This window comes from Gossypium arboreum, chromosome 2, assembly GCF_025698485.1.
Source record: "Gossypium arboreum isolate Shixiya-1 chromosome 2, ASM2569848v2, whole genome shotgun sequence".
In the NCBI taxonomy this organism is placed as follows: domain Eukaryota; kingdom Viridiplantae; phylum Streptophyta; class Magnoliopsida; order Malvales; family Malvaceae; genus Gossypium; species Gossypium arboreum.
The window spans coordinates 77,157,448-77,165,091 of record NC_069071.1 but is presented as its reverse complement, the minus strand read 5'-3'; positions in this window follow the sequence as shown (position 1 = coordinate 77,165,091).

Below are 7,644 nucleotides of genomic sequence, written 5' to 3'. Positions count from 1 at the left end.
GATTAACATGTGAATTGAGATCCTGCATGTGTTACAGTAAGGATTTAGCCTAGATGGGTAATCCATTGATCTCGATTATGAAAAGGATCTAACCTGCACGGGTGTTCCTTTGGATGATTGAGCCTCCCAAAGCATACTGTGCATTTTGGATTTAGCCCGGACAGGTAATCCAATTGGGGTCTGAATTTAGCCTGGACTGGTAAGTCAGACCTGAGCTCAGTAAAGGTGTTTGTCAAAGTAAGGGATTTAGCCTGGACTGGTAATCCGGACATCACCTTATGAGTATACAATATGGGGGATTTAGCCTGGACTGGTAATCCTGCCATAGGATGTGAGGTTCGCGGGAGTGCACACCTGATATGATCATCCTTATGAATTGACGGTCAATGAGTATTCCATCGAGATTTCCCAGACGCTCAACGGGATTAACATGAAATACGTGTACAAAATGAATTGTTAAATGATGAGCTCATCTACGATAATTTATATGGTGCATTGTCATGTGATTAACTCTTTTGTTAAGTGCATGTGATAGGGAACCATGTCATACTTGTCAGTTTCCTTATCTATTATAGATGTATGCTAATTACTTGGTAAGTTTACTTTCTGGTTATTTGAGCTTACTAAGCATGTAAATGCTTACCCCTCTCTTTTCCCTATTTTTCAAATCAAAGGGACTTGTGAGGATTGGAAGATGGTAGGAGAGTCAACACACTATCATCTAGACCAACTTTGGTATAAAGACATTTCTATTTCGTTCAATGGCATGTTTAAGGTTTCGAGTATTTTGTTATATGTGTCATTTGATTTACCAAATGAAGGCATGTAAAGATGTATCTATCTTTTTTGTATATGGCTATTAGAATTGGCTTAATCGAAGTAGGCTATGACCTACATATCCATGCATGTTTATACTCTTATATGATGGGTTGCTATAATTGGCAACGAGTTACCAAAACGAACCAAATTTTGAATGAATTACAATAACATGGAAACCAATAAATACTAGTTGGGAAATAACCTTGCATGTATGGCACCAATGATATGAGGTCTCCATGCAATAAGTTTTATCAAGATCATTTACAAGGGTATAATTATGTTTTATTTTGTATCGGGTAACCATAATGCATAAGAAGTAAAAAGGGGTGACCAAAAAGGCTTCGGAAATAACCTATTAGGGTCCACATGGTTGGACACACGGGCGTGTGTCCAGGCCGTGTGTGACCCACGGCTCACTCCCATGGGTGTGTGCTATGGTCGTGTGTCCCCTGCACTTAAAATTTTAGGTCAGTGTAGTACACAAGCAGGCCACACGGGTGTGTGCCTTGGTCGTGCTTAAAAGACAGTATTGAACACGGGCAGGCCACACGGGCGTATGTAGATACCGTGCTGAAAAGTCAGTGTTGCATACGGACTAAAGGTATGGGCGTGTTCCAAGCCACATGAGTGTGTGTGACCACACGGCCCACCCACATAGGCGTGTGATACTTCTAAATAAGAAAATTTTCCTAAGGTGACCAAGGTTCATCGAACGTTCTTGGTTATGTTCCGTACTACCTATAGGTATTGTTTTAAGCCTCAAAGGCTTACATTAGGGCCGAGATGTATATGGTAAAGTTTTAAATTTTGGGTGAAACTTTGTGACCCGAGTTGGTATATTGAAAATGGAAAGTCCCGGTAATGCCTCGAACTCTATCCCGGCGCCGGATACGGGTGAGGGGTGTTACATTTAGTGGTATTAAAGCTACGGTTTAGTCGGTTCTAGGACTACCATAGAGGATATTAAGGTTTGCTATACATGCCATTATTCGCATATTGATAGTGTGACATCTCCTAACTGTTTAAATTGTTTTAAATATAGTAAATGTCTTCCAATCAAGCAGAAGATAAGTCTGAGGGAGCTGAGAGCCATGCTCTAACTTCTGTACAATGAGTTGTATCTAGTAGTAGTAGAAGACTTATGTTTGAAGGCCAGGAAGAAGCCCAAGCTTCCTTCTTTGATATGATGGATGAATGGTTTGGGGATTATTTGAGGAATCGCCCCAACATACCAAGACCTCCCCGCCCCCTAACCAACTTGATAAGGATGTGCCACGAGGTATGGCACTGGTAAGAATTGGTAAGGTCCTCGTAGATAAACTTAGGAAATATGGGGCTGAGGAATTTAGAGCCAAAATTGAGGATGATGCTGAAAGAGCAGAGTTCTGGCTTGAAAATACTACACGGGTGTTGGATGAATTGTCGTGCACGCCCGAGGAATGTTTAAAGTGTGTCGTATCCCTCTTGAAGGATACTGCATATCATTGGTGGAAGACTGTATCCTCGGTAGTGCCAAAGGAAAATATCACTTGCGATTTCTTCCAAGAAGAGTTTCGAAAGAAATACTTTAGCCAACGATTTTTAGACTCGAAGCGAAAGGGGTTCCTAGAACTCAAACAAGGGAACAAGACTGTAGCAGAATACAAGAGAGAATTCGTAAGGCTAAGTCAATACGCAACTGAATGGGTCCAAACTGAGCCGAAAATGTGTAAACGCTTCGAGGAAGGTTTGAATGAAGAAATCAAATTGTTGATTGGAATCCTTGAAATACGGGAGTTTGCCGCATTGGCTGATCGGGCCAAGAAGGCCGAGGAGCTTAATAACAAAAAAAAACAAGCAAAGAGAGAGGCTCAAGTTGCGAGCAAGAGGACCAGTGGTAAAACACTCTCGTTTTCCATGAAGAAAGCAAGGAGCCAGCATGAACACTCTACTTGTAATATCCTGAATTAGGACTTAATCGGAATAGTGGTTTTGTGACCACAAATCCGAGATAGAAATAATTATTTTATAATTATTTTGATGATTATGATATGATTGTATGATTGTGTGAAAATTTCGTGATGATTGCATGATTGTGTGAAAATTTCGTGATGAAATTCTATGCCTAAAGTGCTTAAATTGAAAGTAGGGACTAAATCGAATAAGTTGCAAAACTTGCATTCTAGAAGTTTTTAGTATGAAATTGTTTTGGAATATTAATGAGGAGGTCTTAAATAGCAATTTGACCAATTTTAAGTTCATGGACAAAATTAGGACATGGAAGGAATTTTTGGAAAGTTTAGTAGTAAGGGTATTTTGGTCATTTAGTTATTAAAATGAATTAAAAACAAAATTAAAAGCCAATTTTTGTCCATCTTCTTCATTAGGCCAAAATTTCAAGGGTTCTCCATAGCTAGGGTTTGTTTCAAGCTTCCAAGCTCCATAATCAAGAGAAACGAGATTCAAGTCGCGATCGAGGAAAAGAAAAGATTGTGGACTAAATTGCAAAATCTTTATATTTTAGTACCAAGGTAAGGTCATGTGTAAATAATGTAGCATAAATGTTATTTTTAAGTTATTAATGTTAATTATATGATATGCTGATTTTTAATCGTGAAATTATGCTCTGTGGTTAATGTTGAGTAATATGCAAATTATGTTTATTACTTGATAAATATGAATTGCTACCGAGTATCGGTTCCGATATTCCATGGAAGACGGCAAATGTGAGATCGAGGGAAAAAGCCCGTTTGAACCTTAGGAATAGATTAGGATACAAGTGACATGTCACTAGGATGGTTGAGCATCCGAACTCGTTGAGTTGAGTCCGAGTTCACCTATGGATGCGAATGTCCGAACTCGTTCAGTTGAGTCCGAGTTCGTGAGATGTAACTAGGCATCCGAACTCGTTGAGTTGAGTCCGAGTTCATTTATGGATGCGAATGCTCGAGCTCGTTGAGTTGAGTCTGAGTTCACTTAGGGGCGGGTTACATGATTTCTTGATTACATATGTGGCACTTATGTGCAAATTATCCATGTATCCGAGTTGTATTCCGATGTGTTCAACGGGTGAAATTTCTAGTGAAATGGAAGAACACTTAAGATGCAAGCGATGTTTTGGTAAGTGTTGTGAAATGGACACTTTGGACAGGTATGTTCTTAACCCTCGGGTTGAAAATAGATACAACAACGATAAGGTGGTAAGATGATGAATGATGTTTAGAAATATGACATATGTTTTGGAGATACCATGCTAAAGTTGTTTGGTATATTTGTATTGTTATGTTACTTGTTATTTACATATGAACTTACTAAGCATTTATGCTTACTCCTTCCTTTTCATTCACTGTAGTTTTGAACAAGCCAGCTCGAGAATCGGGGCGGGTCGAAGGTTCGATCACACTATCCAAAGGACTTTTATCTTGTTAAATGGCTTGTACAACTACTTAAGTATGGCATGTATAGCAATATACCTATTTTGTGTAAATAATTTTATGATATGGCCATGTTTGGTTGAGAAAATGTTTGATATTGATAAGTCATGGTGATGGCTAATTTAGATCATGTTTGATATCATGAAAGTTTAACAGTTATCTAGTTCATAAAAATTCATGGAAAGATGAAACTTGCCTTAAAATGCAATATTGTCTGCAGAAATGACATGAATTTGAAAATTCACTAAAAATAGTATAAATGGAACTAAATGATGAGTAAGTTATGAAATTTAAGCTTAATGAGTCTATTTTCATATGGATTGAACAAAACAGAATATAAATTATATTTTATGAGATATTTAAACTTTTGTGAAACAGGGCGAGTGATTTCTAGATCCCTGTTCTGACTTTAAAATTCATAATAAATTTTAAAAAATAATTATAACTTTTTCTTTATATGTAAAGATTCCTTATTGAGTCTAGTTTTACAAAAACAAACCTCGTAGTCATTGAAATTCTGTATAGAGAGATATCTGATTCGTAATACACGATGTCGAGCGGTCAAACCCTCAAACAGGGATACTTTAACTAATAAACTGTACTAATTGGCCCAACCAAAAATTCTAGAAAAAATTAGTAAATAGATATATGAGTCTAGATTTATGGAAAATTTACGGATCTTCATTTCAAGTTTCGTAACTCGAGATATGATTTTTCTTGTAACTATGACGCGGGTAGTTAGAAAGCTGTGAATGTAGAAACAAATGATTTGAAGTTCTTAATTTGATAAATTATGTTCGGTAACCCCTCAAGTTCGACTCCGGCGACAGTTTCGGGTGTGGGGGCGTTACACTACTTCATCGGTAGGATATTCGGGTAGGACGAGAAGCTCTGAACGATGAAGTTAGAAGTCTTCCTCCCGGATGGTACTAGTGTGGGGAGTGTTGATGATCAAAAGAAAAAGTGTAAGAGTTGCAAAAAATTTCACTTCAGAGAATTCTGAATGAAGAGCGGCGCATGTTTTAGATGTGGTTCTCTTGAGCACTTTCTTAGAGACTGCCCAGAGCAAGTGGAAAAAGAAGTGGAAGTAGCCCCGAAGTCGAGTACTCCCATTCCACGAGGTAGACCTCCGAGATTACCTGGAAGTGTTAGTGGCAATTGAATTGCGACTAAAGACATTGCAAAGACAGAGGTTCGAGCTCCGACAAAAACGTATGCGATACGTGCTCGAGAGGAAGCCTCTACTCCTGATGTTATTACGGGTACTTTTTCTCTTTTTAATACAAGTTTTAATTCTTTAATTGACCCTGGGTCGACAAATTCATATATTTTCATGAGATTGGTGTTTAGTATGAACATACCCGTTGAACCTACGGAATTTATCAGTAGAGTGTCGAACCCACTAGGCAAATTAGTCCTGGTTGATAAAGTCTGTAAGAATTGTCCTTTGATGATTCAGGGTCATTGTTTTCCGACTAATCTTATGTTATTGCCATTTGATGAATTTGATGTAATACTTGGTATAGATTGGTTAGCCCTTCATGATGTAATTGTAAATTGTGGTAGTAAGTATATTAAATTGAAATGCCTGGATGGTGGGATGCTACGGGTCGATTCAAGAGAATTGGTTTCGCCGTCGGTTGTAATCACGGCAATGGTTGCTCAGAGATATATGAGGAAAGGATATGAAGCCTATCTTGCATTTGTACTGAACACTAAGGAAACAGAGTTGAAGATTGAGTTTGTGCCGATAGTATGTGTGACAGCCCTAAATTGACCCTAGTCGGAAAGTGGTTTCGGGACCACTAAACCGAGTCATAAAAATAATTAATTGTTATATTATATGCTTACTATGTGTGTGCATGCATATGTGGAAGTTTCATTCTCTAATTTTACCAATTTTATGAGAAATTATTAAATAGGGATCAATGTGAAACATGGTGAAATATGATAGGCTAATTTTAAATGGCTTATTAGTGCATGTTAACACAAGGGTGGAGTTGCATGTCAAATAACCCATTTCCTAAGGTTAGTGGCTGGCCATGACATGATGATGGGCAAAGAAAACATGTCCTAGACATGTTGGCCTAGTGCATTATGGAAGGAAAATAAAGAAATGAAAAAAAAAGGAAAATGATGAAAAAAAAAGAGTGTGGATGCCCCCCCTTGTTGCCGTGAGTTGAGGAAAAGAAAGGAGAAAAATTTTGTTGTTCATCCTTTCTCATTTTGTTACAATTGCCATGACTTGAGAAGAAGAAAAAAAAGTGTCCATTCTCTCATTTTTCTTTGCATGGCCGAATGTACTAAGAAGAAAGGGGGAGCTTGAGAAAATCAGCCATGGGAGCTTACTAGACTAAGGTGTTTTGATACAAGAAGGTATGTTTTATGCCACTCTTGAAAATGCATGCATAGTTTGGAGGATTGGTTCAAATTTTTCCTTGAATCTTGGATCGAAACTAAGTTGTTAGGTGAGTTAAATTTCGGCCAAGAATGTTGTATTTCCTAATTAGTGTTTTGATGTTGTTGTGATGAAAGCATGGAGATGAGTGAGTTCGAATGTTTAACAAAAAGGAGATTTTTGTGCCATTGAGTTCTTGTTGTTATGTGTGTATGTGCATGAGTATTCGGCCATGCTATAAAATTTATGTTACAAAATGATTTAATGCTTAATGTGATATATAATAGTACTTGTGAATGAGCTTGAGAGCACTTAAATTATTAGTTGGAAGTGCCGAATGTAGTCTTGGATGAATTTTAAAGAACAAAGAAATTTTGGGTGACTAGAGGTCAAGGACATTCGGCCAAAGGCTTGTGTGCTAGCAAAATTTGGCCTAGATGGGGTAAATGTTAAGTGTTAAATGCAATGGAAATGCTAGATTAATGTTGCACATTCGGCTATAGTTAGGCATGTTTATGATCTCATTTAGACGATTAGACATAAAAAGGGTGGTAATGAGGCTGAAAATTGTTGAATGGCTAGTTGGGTAATGAATGTAGCATTTATGGGGTAAAAATGGGTCAAATGTTCGTGAAATAAAACTTTGTGAATTGATGAATTAATGATGATAGTATTGTTGATGTCATGTATATATGTATAAATATTTGGCAAGACGGTTAAACTAGTTAATTTATTGATTAGCTCAAGAAGCTAGAGGGGGAGAATCAAGCAAAAGCAAAGGAAAGAACATCGAATAGCCGAGTTGGAACCATTTTACCCAACACAAGGTAAGTCATTAAGCATATATTTGGCATTGTTTTAAATGATCATAATATCTATGCAATTGTGTTTAATGAGATGATATGTAAATGAAAATGTATGTGTATGGAATGATGACATTGTTGAATGTAAAAGAAATAGTGAAATGTGTAGAAAGTTTGCTTTCGGCACTAAGTGTCTTGGGCAATATGTGTG